Consider the following 17,698-nt stretch of genomic DNA (forward strand, 5'->3'; position numbering starts at 1 on the left):
AAATCATTGAAAATTTATCACATCTGATCACACCTGATGCACTGACAGCCTATCTCATTTCTTGAGGTTCTGAAATGTATAGAAAGTACAAATACCCCCCAAATGACCCCTTTTTGAAAAGTAGACAGTCCAAGGTATTTAGTAAGAGGCATGGTGAGTTTTTTGAAGTTGTAATTTTTTCCCACAATTCTTGGGAAAAAGAAGAATGATTTTTATTTTTTTTTTTACAAAATTGTCATAATAACTAGTTATTTCTCATACAAAGCATATGCATACTTCCAATTACACCCCAAAATACATTCTGCAACTCTTCCCAAGTATGGCAATACCACATGTGTGGGACTTTTACACAGGCTGGCCACACAGAGAGGTACAACATGCAGGGAGCACCGTCAGGGGTTCTAGAAGCATAAATGACACCTCTAATTTCTTAACGACCTATTACATTTGTGAAGGCCCTGGAGCACCAGGACAGTAGAATTACCCACAAAATGACCACGTTTTGGAAAGCAAACATCCCAACGTCTATTCTATGAGGCATAATGAGTCTTTTGAACAGTTCATTTTTTTCCACAAGTCTTCAGAAAACGTGGAAAGAAAATGAAAACATTTTTTTTTTTTACACAAAGTGGTCAGTTTATAAGATATTTCTAACTCAAAGCATGTACATAGCAAAAATTACACCCCAAAATACATTCTGCTACTCATCCTGAGTATGGCGATACCACATGTGTGTGACTTTTACACAGCGTGTCCACATACAGAGGTCCAACATGCAGGGAGTGCAGTCAGGTGTTCTAGGAGCATAAATGACACCTCTAATTTCCTAACGACCTATTACATTTGTGAAGCCCTGAAAAATTAGACCCCAAAACACATTCTGCTACTCCTCCTGAGTATTGCGATACCACATCTGTGAGACTTTTATACAGCCTGGCCATATACAGAGGTCCAACATGGAAGTGGTACCTTCAGGCGTTCTAGGAGCCTAAATTACACATCTCATTTCGTTCCTACCTATCACACTTTTAAAGGTTGTGGAGCACCAGGACATTTTGGAAAGCAAACACCCCAACGTATATTCTATGAGGCATGGTCTGCAAATAGGTACTCGGGTACTCTGATGGGCTGGAGACAGGTACTCTGTTACTCCGACGGGCTGGTGACAGGTACTCGGGTACTTCGACGGGCTGGTGACAGGTACTCGGGTACTCCGACGAGCTGGTGACAGGTACTTGGGTACTTCGACGGGCTGGTGACAGGTATTTGGGTACTCAGATGAACTGTGACAGGTACTCATATACTCAGATAGACTGTGACAGGTACTCAGGTACTCAGATGAACTGTGACAGGTACTCAGGTACTCAGACGGGCTGTGACAGGTACTCAGGTACTCAGATGGGCTGTGACAGGTACTCAGATGGACCGTGACAGGTACTCAGATGGATTGTGACAGGTACTCGGGTACTCAGATGGGCTGTGACAGGTACTCAGGTACTCGGGTACTCAGATGGGCTGGGACAGGTACACGGGTACTCAGATGGGCTGGGACAGGTACTCGGGTACTCAGAAGGGCTGACAGGTGCTCAGGTACTCGGGTACTCAGATGGGCTGACAGGTGCTCATGTACTCGGATACTCAGATGGACCGTGACAGGTACTCAGATGGATTGTGACAGGTACTCATGTACTCAGATGGGCTGTGACAGGTACTCAGGTACTCGGGTACTCAGATGGGCTGTGACAGGTACTCAGGTACTCGGGTACTCAGATGGGCTGGGACAGGTACACGGGTACTCAGATGGGCTGGGACAGGTACTCGGGTACTCAGAAGGGCTGACAGGTGCTCAGGTACTCGGGTACTCAGATGGGCTGACAGGTGCTCATGTACTCGGATACTCAGATGGACCGTGACAGGTACTCAGATGGATTGTGACAGGTACTCATGTACTCAGATGGGCTGTGACAGGTACTCAGGTACTCGGGTACTCAGATGGGCTGTGACAGGTACTCAGGTACTCGGGTACTCAGATGGACTGGGACAGGTACTCGGGTACTCAGATGGGCTGGGACAGGTACTCGGGTACTCAGAAGGGCTGACAGGTACTCGGGTACTCAGAAGGGCTGACAGATACTCAGGTACTCGGGTAATCAGATGGACTGTGACAGGTACTCGGGTACACAGATGGGCTGTGACAGGTACTCAGGTACTCGGGAACTCAGATGGGCTGGGACAGGTACTCGGGTACTCAGATGGGCTGTGGGCTGACAGGTACTCGGGTACTCAGATGGGCTGACAGGTACTCAGGTACTCGGGTACTCAGATGGGCTGACAGGTACTCAGGTACTCGGGTACTCAGATGGGCTGACCGGTACTCAGGTGCTCAGGTGGGCTGTGACAGGTACTAAGGTACTCGGGTACTCAGATGGGCTGGGACAGGTACTCGGGTACTCAGATGGGCTGTGATGGGTGATGACAGGTACTTTGATGGGTAATGACAGGTCTTCTTTATTGGGGGAGGGTAATCAGTGTGGTGTGTACACTAGGCGGTAACGAGATGTTACCGCAATCTCCTCCTCACACACTATCAGTGTAAGAGGAGGAGAACCTGGTAACATCTCGTTACCGCGGTTTGTTTACATTCTGTGATTGGACACAGCCGGTCACGTGGTAAAGAGCCAATTTCATTGGCTTTTTACTGCGATCGGGGTTGGGCTGTGTCAGGGTGACAAGCCGCATCCCCGATCGCCGCTCTGCATGTGCTCTAGGCACGTGCACGAGCACTGTGAATGCACAGTACATGTGACCGGCTGTGATTGGACACGGCAGGTCATGTGTATCGGGGGGGGTGGATGGGGATGAAAATCCCACAGATCGGGAATGGGCTGTATCCGAGGGACACACCTCATCCACGATCGCCGCGCTGTGGGCCCCCGGAGGCCAGCAGGAGCGGCAAAATATCAAGGCCGTCATATGACGTCCACCCAGGATGGGAGATCCCATCTGATTTGACTATGGCCCAGTATTGAAGTGGTTAATATGTTTTTTTATTTTATTTGATTATGCCCAGACACAGTATAAAGATTGGTAAAATACAGTATATGGAATTTTAAAGTCCATGTATTTGCTACAAATGTAACCCTATAACGTTATGCATATAATTCTATTGTTATATAATTATTTTATAATTATATTTATGGATTAAACTTTACATTCCAATTCATAAATACTGTACTGGTGACCCCACAATAGGGATAACATTTTTTTGCTTAAGGGAGTTTAATAAGACACGTGGCCACTTAAAATTAGAAGAAAAGAGGTTTAACCTTAAACTACGTAGAGGGTTCTTTACTGTAAGGATGTGGAATTCCCTTCCACAGGTGGTGGTCTCAATGGGGGGGGGGGGGCATCGATAGTTTCAAAAAACTATTAGATAAGCACCTGAAAGACCGCAACATACAGGGATATACAGTGTAATACTGACATATAATCACACACATAGGTTGGTCCTGATGGACTTGAGTCTTTTTTCAACCTCACCTACTATGTAACTATGTAACAAGAAAAATGCTTTGCTCTACAGTGTTTAAGCAATTTTGGTAGCAACAAGCAAAACAATCTATGTTTGGAAGAATTAATAAGATAAACACATAAGATGCAAGTCATTCAAAGCTTATCATGTGGTAAACCAGCAACAAGATCATTAATATAATATCTCCAATATTTCCCAGTTTTAAAAGGTGACGGGGGGTAAATGTAATATGCTGCTGAGATTTCCTACAGCACCGAGCCTTAGCTCACCCTTCATAAGAAAGACAACAGCAAGTGCCTGAGGCCTTGCAAACATTGGGAGAGTGTTTAGCTCACATCACTGATAATCCATCATGCATTTCCAATTTCAGATTGACGGTGACACAGAAACATAATTATAGTTTGTGCCTGATAAGTAATATGACAGAGAGCAGAAGCCCAGAGCACAGGAAAAAAAAAGCTTTAGGCCCCTCTAAGCTATATTATCTACATGAGTGCTCTATGATATACCTGAACATGCAACAATCCATTGCTCTCTTTACTTGCATCAATAAATCAATTATTTATTACAATGTTAATTTAAAAATAATTAATTTATATACAAACATAGGACATGGAGGGGCTGATCATAGCCTACAGAAAAGACACTCAGATCAATCTTCTTCAATCTTCTTCTCAGAGCACTAATTATTAAAGCGGAACTCCTGGCTCAAACACATATTCATAACTCATTAATTGTTAAAACGTTACCCCTGGGGCAGGTGTGTTCAACTGTAAATAAAGGTCATCTTCACGGTTAATTCATATATTTGTATGTGCCAGATAGTACAGCTTTTACTCCAATTATTGGTTCTCCACAATACCTACCCAAAAGTCAGAGGAGGAGACACAGAGATATACATTTATCATCACATTCCCTTCAACATGTCTGTCTAAAAGGGGGACCCAGAATTCAAACACATAAGGTCCTCCTGGGGACTCTCCTGTGACTGAGAATGTGGAAATACTTAGTTGCTGAAGCTCTTGAGGTTGCATTTTTTAAAGGAACCTCTTCCAAGCTGGTGGGAGCCTTATACATAACCAACTTAGCTTGAAGTTCTCCATTTTATCAACATCCCTGGTTCAGCAGCAACAAGTTGCTTTACAATCTCACCAGAGGTTTGGTACACAACATCTTCAGTCATATCAGACATCATAACATATTTCAACATCATGAGGCCATGGCTCTTTATTTAAAACATGCATATTTGCTTCAATTTTTGAGGGAACATTCTCCTCCATGACAGCGTAATCAGTTGTCCTAAAGAACCTCTATCTCTGGCACTCCCGACCCCTTGTAGGTTTCTAGTGATATCTCTATTGCACCTGATACAGATGTTAAGGGAAGTGGCACACTTTCCTCAGTAGTTTCCCCTATCATATTTACCTCAGCACTCTGCCTAAATGGCTCAGGTACCACATTTGAAAATAAATGACTAAGTGATGTGCACACACAAAGGGTTTTTCCTCATTAAACATCCCACTTTCAGGTTCACTTTTAACCCCTGTATCCCCACTATACAGAGAACTGCACAGAGGAAAGTCTTATTCCCATTAGTGCCTATTGCATTAGGGTGTGCACCCCAGAGCACAAACACACATGCGTGTATATCAGCAGAGCAGTGGACGGCGTCAATAGAGCAGAGATTGGTGTCAGTAGGGCAGTGGACAGTGTCAATAGTTTTTTTTTGTTTTGTTATTTTTTTATATATTTTTTTACATTTTTTTTTATTATTTACAATATTATTTTTTAATATTTGTATTTGTTTACAATTTTTTGTAGGAGCCCCATGGGGGGGGGGGGGGGGCTTTGGTACAATATCAAGGGTCTAGATCTAGACCCCCTGATGCCTCACTTTTGAGACAGAGAAATAGACCAAGGACAGCGATTCCCCAGTCGCTTTCTCTGCAGCCTCAGCTGCATTAGACAGTGAAGGAATGCAAAGTGCTTTGTGCTGAGCAGCATAGTTTACTATACTTCAGCTAAGAATGAACACATTAGTGATCAGTGCAGATCAATCGCTGTGTTCATTCATAAAAGGAAGGGGTGGGTAAATGAGATTATTACCTGGCCCCTTCGCCCTCAATCAACTGTGAAACTACTCCAGCAGCAGCTGGAGGGAAAGGAGGGAAACTGGCAGCACTGTAGGGGGGAGACAGCTTGCACCAGGAATCGGTGCTACACGGGGTAATTAGGTGGTGCCCAGGCACACCCAGCACACCCGTGCACATGCTTATGCTTATTCCAGATACATCGTGGGTCCCCCAACTAGAATCAATACCACTTTGCAACAAACAGTATCATCACCAGTCTGACTAAGTTTAAAGCTTATCAGCCACTGCTTTAGGTGTTGCCTTCTTTATCTGAGAGTGCTGGAGATGAAACAACTCCTCTGTTTCTTTAGACCTGTCATTACACTAATGAAGCTACAAGAAGAAAGAGCCACAGACAATACATGCACCTTGTCACCTCCTGCAGGCTTAACAGGGACTTTTCCACTTTGATAGGGGTGACCGCCGACACTTATTCCATGCCAACTTGGTGAGCTTGTGTTGACTTTAGCAACCCACTTGCTTTCCTGTTGCTAGAGTAGAAGGTTTTTCCTTCCTTGTGGTTTGTTCCTTTCCCAGTTGTGCCAGATCGTTCTTCCAAGAATCTCAGCTTAAAACCTGTCATAGTTGTGGTGGGCTTGGCCCATAAGCCAGTAAGTTTAACAAAATTGTATCAGCATGTATGAGCCATGATTTCCACACAGTAACCTCCACAAAGGTAATGCGAGTCTCATACATCATCAGTAGGCAACACTGATGTCAAAAAGTCTGAATTTCCAACCTCTGTAGCTGAGGTCACTGCTGAAAAAAAAAGGATTACTGCAGTGCACATAACTGTGGGGCTTGTCCATGTGTTAAAACACACTCCAGCTACAAAATGATAATTTTAGCACTGTCCTTTCTTTTAGCATCCATCAATATCAGAACACTGTTTATAAGTCGACATCAATGGTTACAGCAAACTGGCAAAGTGTCACTTCATAGTCGGCTCTCTGTAACTTTTTCAAGTACAGAACACTTGCTACACATGATGTGCTGGTTCAGTCAATGACTCCTTAGCATAAAGCATACACAGTTCATCACATACTTCTTTAGTGTGGATGAACAGTTTTCTGCAAAAGTGAGTTCCACTTTCTGACTTTTGCATACCTTCACTAATTGTAAGGGTTCCAAGCCAAAAGGCAGAATCTCAATGACTTAGTCCACTCACCAAAATTCGCTTTAAGGACTTTCCTGCCCTTTTGTTTAAGAGAAAAGTTAATTTACAGAAAAGATTGCCCACACAGGTGTTTTTAGCATCACATAACATAACCTTAGCCTGTTGGATAAATGGTCTGCTCAGGTCCTCATTTAGCACAGGAACTGAACTTAGTCTTGTAGGCACTGGCCTGCTCAGGTCAACTCTCATTGAGGCCAGAACAGAAACACCACTAGTGTCTATTCACATACAGAACCTTCAGCGCCCAAACAAAAGAACATGAGCATAGCTTAACAATCAGTGAGACACTGGCTGCCAGGCTTTATTAAACACAAAACAATACAAAGCAACTAGGGGCCAGGACCCAGACCAAAACTTACTAAGGTTCAAGAAAACTAAGAAAACAGAAAGCCTGTTTTCTCCTTTAGACACAAAGCCTGTGTAGGTAAGAAACCTAGGTAACACAAATGCTGTCTACAACCCTGACAGCCAGTCTCACACCTAATTTGCGACTATTGGCACACTATTCCAATTTCCTTTTTTCCAAGTTACAGCGCTATCCTGAAAAAAATAAAAATTATATATATATATATATATATATATATATATATATATATAAAAACAACAATACTGCGCAGTAGTCGGCAAAAGAGAAATAAAGCTAAGCTAAAGGCTGCTAACACGCTAAAATTGGGATCTTTTTAGCTGGGAAAAATGTCAAAGATATAAAGTGTAAGCGCCCAACTTATGTGTATATAACTTTTAAAGTAATACAACAATATACAAACATATGTGCACGCATGTGTAACAGATGAGTACAGCGTGACCCCAAAAAAGGATGGGGATAATATTGGTATATGAACCAAAAAAGAACAAAAAATGGTGAATCGAAAGTGACAATCTGAAATATGTATATCAAAATAACTGAAAAATATATAAATGCTTATCCCAGTGAAAAGAAAAACAAGAAAAAATCAATCAATATAAACACATAAAAGTGTAGCTAATAAAGGTGATAAAGTCCATAATTAGAAGTGCAAAATATAAGTCCCAATGTGCTCCGGTGTCCACCGAGGTCCTATGTTACTGTAACCAAAATGGTGTTCCACCCTGTGAAAAGTGCAACTGCACGCCCCCCCCCCCCCCCCCCATTTTCAGCGGCTCAAATGCAATTGGACAAATGAATAATAATAAAATGTTAATTTTTTTAAGATTTTGTTAAGAATCCGTTACTGGCAATGACTGCCTGAAGTCTGGAACCCATGGACATTACTAAAGACTGGGTTTCTTCCTTTCTGATGTTTTGCCAGACTCGAACTGCAGCTGTCTTCAGTTGTTCTTTGTCTGTGGGTCTTTCTGCCTCTAGTTTTGCCTTTAACACATGAAATGCATGCTCAGTTGGGTTGAGACCAGGTGACTGACTCGACCATTGCAGAATATTCCACTTCTTTTCCTTCAAAAGCTCTTGCCTTTACAATGTATTTTGGATCATTGTCCATCTGTACTGTGAAGCGCCATCCAATAAACTTTGCTGCATTTGGCTGAATCTGGGCTGACAGTATATCTCTAAACACTGCAGAATTCATCCAGCTGTGTCTTTCTTCTGTCACATCATCAATAAACACCAATGACCTAGTGTCACTGGAAGCCATGCATGCCCATGCCATCACACTGCCTCCACTGTTTTACAGATGTGTGCTTTGGATTATGAGCTCTTCCAAACCTTCTCCACGCTTTTTTCTTCCCATCATTCTGTTACAAAATGCCTTTCCAGAACTGGTCCGGTTTTTTTAGATGTTTTTTGGTAAAGTCTAATCTGGCTTTTCTATTATTCTGGCTTATGAATGGTTTGCACCTTGTGGTGAACCCTCTGCATTTGCTCTCGTGAAGCCTTTTCTTGATTGTAGACATTGACGATACACCCACCTCCTGGAGAATGTCCTTCATTTGTCTGGATATTGTGAATATGTTTTTCTTTACCATAGAGAGGATCCTGCGATAATCCACCACTGTTGTCTTTACTGGACGTCCAGGCCTTTTTATGTTGCTGAGCTCCCCAGTGCATTCTTCTTTCCTCAAAATGTACCAAACTGTTTATTTGGCCACTCCTAATGTTGCTGCTATCTCTCTGGTGGATTTGTTTCATTTTTGAAGCCTTACAATGGCCTGTTTCACTTGCATGGGCAGTTCCTTTGAATGCATCATGTAGGTTCACAGCAATAGATCCAAATGCAAATACCACACTTAGAATCAACTCCAGACCTTTTACCTGCCTTAATTGATGAAGAAATAACTAAGGAGTAGCCCCCACCTGGCCATGAAACAGCTTTTGATTCAACTGTCCAATTACATTTGGTCCCTTGAAAAGGGGTGTGGCTATTCTTAAGAGCTGTAATTCCTAAACCGTTCCTCTGATTTGGATGTACATACCCTCAAATTAAACCTGAGAGTGTGCACTTTCAGATCATACCATACTATAGCTTGAACATGTTTTGGTAAATACCTGATAAAAACTAAAATTGTGCCTGTGTCCAAATATATATGTACCTAACTGTATATATAAATAGACTGTCAGAGGCACTGAGGCATCAAAAGAAGCATATCTGCCACAGAAAAGCTGTAACAAAAGCAATCTGATATAAAAACATGCATGCATTTTACACAAAGGCAAAAACACATAGTGTAATACATTAAAGTATAACTAAAGGCAAAAGGTTTTTGTTTTGTTTTGGATAGAGTGGAGAGGGATTAGAACACTTGTCAGATTTCATTGCTTTCTCTGCCCTCGTTAGGGAGATTCGCCCTCTCAATATTTTGTTTTTACCATTATTAATGAAAGTGAAAGTAAAAGAAAATCACAAATTTTGGGTTATCCCCAGAAAAATAGTAGAGGGCAAATCTTCCAATGGGGATACTAGTTCTTGTGAACTGGAGGTACCCAAAGAATTCCCTTAATTTGCAGGGATTTCCTTTCACTTAGTGTTTGGCTATGAGACAGGAAGTGGAGGGAAATCTCCACAATGGGACACAAGTGGTGAAAAAAATCAGACGGGGGCTATAAGCCTCCCTTGCTCTATCCAAAATGAAAAAAAGTTTTGCCTATAGTTCTACCCTGTTGCTCCATAATGCTCACTTTTGGGTGAAGAAAAATATTTCCAGTTATGGAAAAGCATGTGACCTATTGCTCTTTCTCCCACATTTCATCTGGTGCTTTTTGATTGGATGCTTAGATGTCCAGCACTTTTACAAGGGGCAGAAGGAACTTCCAGTGGTGGAACTAAGCAGCGGTGAAGTGAAGGAGCGATAGCTGTGATGGGAGTCACTTTCAGCAGGGGGCTCGTGGAACCCAGCTTACCTTAGAGAGCTCTGGAAACCCATATACCAGCCCCCCAGGCCCCTCTTATGTGTAAGTCACCCTTCTTCTATAAGGGGCACAGAGTGACTTGAGAAGCATAGTCTGGTTTGCCCTAACCAGACTCCTAGTACAACCACACCGGACTCAGCATTTTGTGTTACCTCTGGTATCCTGGGTTCTATATGTGTGGTTTATGTTGAAAGAATGAAGGGGCACTTTCACTTAGGACATTAATATTCATGAACAATATCGCTCAAGAAATATATGGAAGATAAAATATTCCACCTTTTTGACTGCTAGAATATTGTAGGAGTGTCTCAGACCATTGCGAGATAGTCTAAGGCGGGGCAGGGGTTTGTTATGTTTATTGTTAAGTGGCTGTATCCCATTGTTCTCTTGTTTCTGTCTACCTTGGGAGCAACCTATTATGGGATGGGATATATGCATATGTGGATTAGCTGCTAGAGGGGAGGGGGGATTTCTCCTGCAGCCATTCCTAAAGGCTAAAAACAAGGGTGAACAGCGGTGCTAGATGGTGTGATAGCATAAATTTATATAGCAACTGGAATATACGTATACGTATACATAAATTGTATTTATTGTGTTTGTACACATATAAATATTAAACCATGTGTTTAAAGTCCATAAATAGTGTGTTATCTTGTGTGATCAGCACCTGAAGACAGCACCCTTAGAGTGAAGCAGTGAGCCCTGTGTTAAAAATATGAACAAAGGGGCACCAGACTGAGTGCAGTATTAATCATGATTTTAATAAAAACAAGTACTAACTCATAGTTAAAATGAATGAGGTCAGCATGTAGTGAAAATCACCAGCCCTGGAGTCTTATGGAACATCCTATATAGCATCCTATTATCCTTAGCAGCCTGGGGCACTGATGTTCTCTTGCAAGGGTGCAAAAAAGAGCTGAGAACCAGGAAGCAGGAAATGGAGAGCAGCTGATCATGGCCGTGACCAGCGTGAACTGCAGGGTAGCAAGATGGCGCCGGGACGGACCTGACATCACAGGAACAGGAAGTATGATTATTCACAATAGCAAGGGGTGGTAATGCATTTCAAAGCTACAGTTTCTTCATCAGACCATCTATTTAATACTATTTTAATTAATACTGAACTCAGTCTGGTGCCCCTCTGTTCCTATTTTTAACACACCTTCCTAAAGGCTTCCTGTGTGTCATGTTACTGAATGTAGTTTATCCTACCCTGTGTCATTATGCAAAAGAAGAGGGGATTTCCCCTAAATTTATATCACTTTGTGCTTGTCTTATGTTTTTTTACCACCCTACACTGATGTCTCGACAAGTAACTGGGTGGGCTAAGGGATCTTGAATCGTGCTGGTACCGGGCAAGGAAAGCTTATGCGGCGGACATGCTCCTCTTGAGTATGGGGGTCAGTCACAGCAGCTGGCGGGGTTGACATAAATGTGAACCTACTGCTTTGCCCTAAATGGACAAAGCACACGTTCAGTTTGGCCCATGGAATGTAATACACGTTCTGTAAATGGTAGTGCATATTTGTATGCACAATACAACAACAATACTCCATCAATTGCTCACAAAACACAGGTGGCTCCTTTTAAATTAGCTTGCAACACCTTTTACACAAAACACATTTTGTATTATGCATGCTTAGAGTAAATGTGTCCCACAAGTCTATAAAGCTGTGGTCATCCAAGTTTAATGGAAGTTTCCTAACTAAGAACCTTTATGATTCAAGAAATCCTCCCCAGCATCATATTTACACTAATACTAAATATGTATTGTGAAAAAGCTGTAATAAAATATACCAACATCTTACAACCCTAACATGTTTGAAACACAAAATAAAATTATCAGTATAAAAAAAGGCAGACTTTTAATTACTTGCAATAAATCGGTGTTAATGTATTCAGTCTGATAAATGCTTATTTAAGCACTGGGTTTTTCCCTAGTGTGAAAAGTAGAACACTGTATTTCATTTCGAGGAGGGAAAGAAAAGGGGAGAGAAAGTAATAGAATTATAAATAACATCAGCTCATCTACCATTTCCATATGCTGGGGAAATATGTTTATAAATGCATTTTCCAGAGATGTACCGGTGAATGGAAAAGCCCAATTCAAGCAAAAACAGTTTGTTTCATGCAGCGCAGACATAATAAGCCAATTGAACATTGTAAATACCAAAATATAGCCAAGACTATAAAGATTGCAGGGAATTCTTCTGTTCATTCATATTGAAAATGAAATCTGTACATGACAGGTGTGAATAAATAAACATTTGCTTGGAGGTAAATCCTCTCTATTTCCCTCAGCATCTAGTGCATCAAATCATGCTAATATTTTAATGATCCTTAAATAATAGATTAAATGTAATCTATAGTGGCCACTGCAAATGTACAAATATAAGCTCAGATAAAGTCTGAGGGTACCTATAACTGCATTTTAAAAAATTTGATCATCACAGGAGCGGCAACAACAGTCGCCATCTCTCATATCAGGATTGTGATGGGACATCCCACTTGGACCTTCTCACCTTACTGGCCTTGATGTAAAAGTTCCTCTGCTTCCCTTCAGCTGTCAGTCACTAACTGTAAAGGCACCTTTAACATGTGTGTCACTGGTCACTAAACACAACAACAAACAGGGTGCTGGGTTCAGATTTTCTAAGAGTTGCTGAAATTGTCACTGGGCACACTGGCTCTGGTTTGGCAGTACTCCACAAGAAAAGGACCACCTTTAGGAAAAAGGGAAAAGACCCAGAGATGACAATCCACACACATACAAACCAATGAGAGCGCCAAACGCTCAAAAATCCAAGGTAATTTAATGATAACAGAAAATTGATCGTTCATGCTACATCTGACATGACGGTTCAGTTTTTTTTTTTTTCAAAATGAGAAAATCAAAATGAGCCCAAAAACATTTTGAAAGTGGAACGTTCGAGCCTATAAAAAAAATGTATAACGATTTTCTAACCAAGTACGGCCACCAATACAGTTGTATCATCTAGATATACCTGTCAGGCTTATTTAAAGAAGAACTCCGGGGGAAGAAATATTTTCCCATGCAGTGGGGCTTTGCCTGCACTGCAAGGATTAACTACTCATTTTCGTCTAGAGGATTGCAGAGCGCAGATATATGGACTGTTCCTGACATCCTCACGCCCACTTGCCAACCAGCCGCCATCATTATACTGTGGCAGGTCGACACGCCCATAGACTGGCTCAGGACGTGAGGATGGCAGGAACAGTCCACCGCTGGATGTGGGGGAGTGACATTTTCCGGTGGATCGAAGGACCGTACAGCTTTCCCTTATGCCCCTAGATACTGCATGGGGAAAAAATATGGAGTTCTTCTTTAAGGTTAGTGCAAAATGCAATGATCTTGTGTAACATGAAATAACTCAACCAGTCCACATTGTTTTGCGTATGCTCCATTTCTTCCATGTTTGTGCGAGTATATTCCTCATATACATTTTGGAACTTTTCTCATAACAGGATGTATTTTCTCAATTTAAATGCACCAGTTTCAAACTATTCAAATCGTTATTGTTCATGACATGGTTTTTCCACAGATATATACACACAAAGAAATTAAATCTGGCTGTCTCCTGAAGAAGTGGGCGCTGCCCCATGAAACGCATAGAAAGCCTTTAAGCTTTAAGCCTGAATTGAAAATCACACGTTTCACCAATTATGGGTGAAATGTTGTACATACATGTTTGATGTGTGGATATTGATAATATCTAAATTGAACCACAGTACTGTTTTCTTTTTTAAATATTTTGTAGTAATATTTTGTAAGTTTTTAATACCTTATTGGACCTTTCTTAAAGCAGTTGTACACCGTTGCACCTTTTTTTACTTTACCTGCAAAGCAAAGGCATAATGTTCTATTATGCATCGCATACTAGCACATTATGTGAAACTTTCCTCAAAACGAAGCTTTCCAGAGATGCGATGTCATCACTGGAGATAGGTTCCATCTTCATCCTTCTTGCTTCTGGGTTCGCGGACTCTGGCTCTGTGACTGGTTGGAACCGCGATGACCTACCTACCACACATGCTCGTGGGAGCCACCGGTCACTGCACAGGGCTCTGAAGAAACGGCACAGGTGGCCATTCCTTCAGAGTACATGCGATTTCACTGGCTGAATGTACAGTAAATATTTACTAAACTGTGCTATATGTTTAGGACATATTTGCACTACCTAAGGGTAAGCATAAAGACGGAGGTTTACTTCCTCTTTAAGAACCACTCATAAAAGTCCCAAGGGCATATTTCCTTTTGATTTTTCCAGTAAAAAAAGATGAGTGTACATGTACAGAAAAGCCAGCGACATAGATTGATATGTAAATTAAAAGCTGAGCCTTGCTCCCTCACCTCCTGGACCATCTGATTGGCCTTCCACTATAATGGTCTACAGAAAGGTGTGAGATGGACAGGCCGGCTCTAAGCACTGCTGGAAAGTGTCAGAATTTCCATATCAGTGTTCTTCTGTATTCAGGGCTCCTGGGGTGTTTGAGGAGATTTTTAAAGCGTTTGATGGCTATTTGTGATAATTTCCAGAACCATTGCAAAGTTACCTTCTAATAGGGCACTATGGGGTACTGTACTTTGTACACAGTCACTACACTTTGTAATAACATACTAAATAAGCCCTAATCAGTAACATAAAAAGACACAAATGATATATTTGTGTGTTTTTGTCTATTTATGTATGTATATTTACTAAACTGTGCATGTTTAGGAGATATTTGCACTACCTAAGGCCAAACCTTATTATAGTATGTGTGTTCATTTAATCCAATCCACAAAATGAAAAATAAATAATAAAGTAATGGATTTTCCAGTGTTGTGATGGTATAATTATCTAAGGAAACACATTAATCCTAATCCATACACCCAAAGATGAATATATTAACTGTTCCACCTAACTGCTTTAATAATCTCGTCATTTCAAGGGCACTACACAAATCCAACATAGTCACTGTCCTACTGTTATGTCAATGCAAATATCCACATACAAGTGATCACCTAAAATACAGACAAATCCATGCATAAAAATGCAATAACACAAGCAGAATGAAATACACAACCCCGCACAGTAACATACAATGCAATTTATAAACAACATGACAAACCCTCCAAACATACACATTTCACAGTCCAGCCCCAACCTTGTACTGGTCACCTATCCAAGCTGTTGTAGATAGAATGGATGACTTTTCTTACACCATGGCACTATCCATAGAAAAATATGTGGTTATGAATGCTGAATGTATCCCATGTATTCAGTTTGAATGTTTATTTTCATATTTTAGTGTGTCCATAAAATTAGCACATATGTGTACATGGATATGGTATAAATGTTCACATGTGCTACACCGATACGTCAAGATACGTCCGGGGATTATAAACTGCTTTTACCCTACAAATAGTCTAAAAACAGGAGGATTACACCCAACCGTTCCCAAAACAATTCAGATTTATGGAACGATTTACGATCACAAAGAGTGAGTCTACATAGGCATCATATACATAATAAACACTACAAATTCACTGTCAGGAAAAAAAAAAAAAACTATACACACTAAATCCACATCAGCCTCCCCCAACCATCAGCCGTCCTCCTTCCAGCCATTCATAGATTGGAGTAAGCCATGTAGGCGCAGCTGGTAAAGAACACAAATGACACAAATGACAATCCACACTGATGGGCTCCTATAGCCATATTTCAGGATCCTCCATGTAACACAGCCCAGCCTTTCCCAACAAGTGACATGAATGGAAGAAGAAATAAACATCCATCCCCAAAACAGACAAAGCAGCCCCCCCACATAAATTCCAGCACAAGCAGCACCCACCCCCTCCTGGCATCTGTATGGCTGCCATGGTGGGTGATGGAGAATGGATGGGCAAAGGAGGATTACCCCATAGGAAGGATCAGGGACCCGGGCTGTCATACATTGGAACCCAGGAGAGGACCAGCTGGGATTACCTTAGCAACCAGAGAATCCGCTTCTCCTCCTCCTCCTCAGTGGCGGCTTCCTCGGCTCTCTGTGCTCTCCCTGTCACAGGAATGTGCGGGGAGCCCGGGACATGATCCTCACAAGAGATGGGCTGCAGCCCCGACACCTGCTCAGTGGAAGGAGGGAGGTGGGAAGGAAGCCACGGGGTCCCCCGGAGACAGGTCCATCCCTGTGCGTGCTGAACACTGGCTGAGGATGGATGGATAGAATAAACAGGACAAGCTGCTTCCCCCTCCTCCTCCTCCTCCTCCCGCACAGAGGATGCTGCAGTAGCCGGAGCGCTCTCTTATGGAGCTTTATGGTATGGAAGACAACATCCCCCTCATCCCTCTCCGGGGTGTGCATGTTCAGCGGGAGCGGCCGCCCGCTAGATGGCGCTGTGCGCGCTCCTCCCTATGTGTACGATGGGATCAGCGGTTGGAGGTGAGGGGAGCGGGCTTGTCTATCACAGCTCATCATAGAGCCCTCACCTCACACCTCAGCTCACACCTCCAACGCACTCAGCAAACACAAACCCCCAATGTGTTTAGGCCCCATTCACACCTAGCCATTTAGAATCGCAGGCAGAATCGGCGCAGTTCTGCCAGCGATTCCAAATTTTACTGAAATTGCGTCAAACACGCGAGACACGTGTTTGAGTGCCATTCACTCTTATGTTTTACTGTTTTCACAAGTCATAAACAGGCGTGACCAAATCACACAAAGACAAACAAGATATTTGGGGGGCACACCCTAAAAAATGCATAAAGATGGTGCTGCCATAAGACCAGTTGTTGCAGTAAGTGGGCTTTAAGAGGAGTGCCACCTTAAAAAAAGAATATTAAAAGTTAGCAGCTACAAATACTGCAGCTGCTGATTTTTAATAAATGGACACTTACCTGTTCCAGGGTCCAGCGATGTCGGCAGCATCGTCTCTTGGCTGCCCCCCGCCGCCATCCTCTGTCAGGGAATCGGGAAGTGAAGCGCTGCGGCTTCACTGCCTGGTTCCCTACTGCGCATGCGCACATTTACGTTGTGCATCTTCACTGGTCCCTGTCCCCAGAACACAATGGGGGTGGGCAGGGCACCTGTGGCTAGCTGCGGCTAGCTATTCCCGGAAGTGGGTGCAGATACCTGGATTATACAGGTATCTGCATCCCCTCACCCCTGAAAGGTGCCAATTGTGGCGCCGGAGGGGGGGGAGGGTTCCGATGAGCGGAACTTCCACTTTAGGGTGGAGGTCGGCTTTCAGCACCATATAGCAATATGGTGTGACAAAATCCCCATATTTTTTGATAATGTTTTTTGAAAATGTCTAGGTGTTTTAAAATAGCCTTGCTGGAGGTAAATGTCAGTTTTGCATGTGTGCGCTGTAATATTTTTGTTTAAATCACACAAAGCTCACGGCCTAAAAAAGGTGCATGAGCCTCTTCTGCACAAACAAATTATTATTATTATACACAATTTATATTTATATCTGCAAATGCAGCGCACAATGCTCTTCTTATTTAATG

At 42.3% G+C, this 17,698-nt stretch overlaps 1 protein-coding gene across 2 annotated transcripts in view; it reads right to left on the reverse strand.

Annotated features, from left to right (window-relative positions):
• RGS6 (regulator of G protein signaling 6) overlaps window positions 1–16,517 on the reverse strand; it is a 796,961-nt gene extending 780,444 nt beyond the window's left edge. The window contains exon 1 of one of the 2 annotated variants that reach the window (XM_077464598.1): window positions 16,175–16,517. The gene's annotated coding sequence lies outside the window, so the exon portion shown is untranslated. The remainder of the gene's footprint in view (window positions 1–16,174) is intronic. The other variant, XM_077464599.1, reaches the window with a different exon arrangement.
• Between the last annotated feature and the right edge of the window lie 1,181 nt (window positions 16,518–17,698).

This window comes from Lithobates pipiens, unplaced genomic scaffold (genome assembly GCF_037356315.1).
Source record: "Lithobates pipiens isolate NorthernLeopardFrog02 unplaced genomic scaffold, aLitPip1_a1.2 Scaffold_30, whole genome shotgun sequence".
Taxonomy (NCBI): domain Eukaryota; kingdom Metazoa; phylum Chordata; class Amphibia; order Anura; family Ranidae; genus Lithobates; species Lithobates pipiens.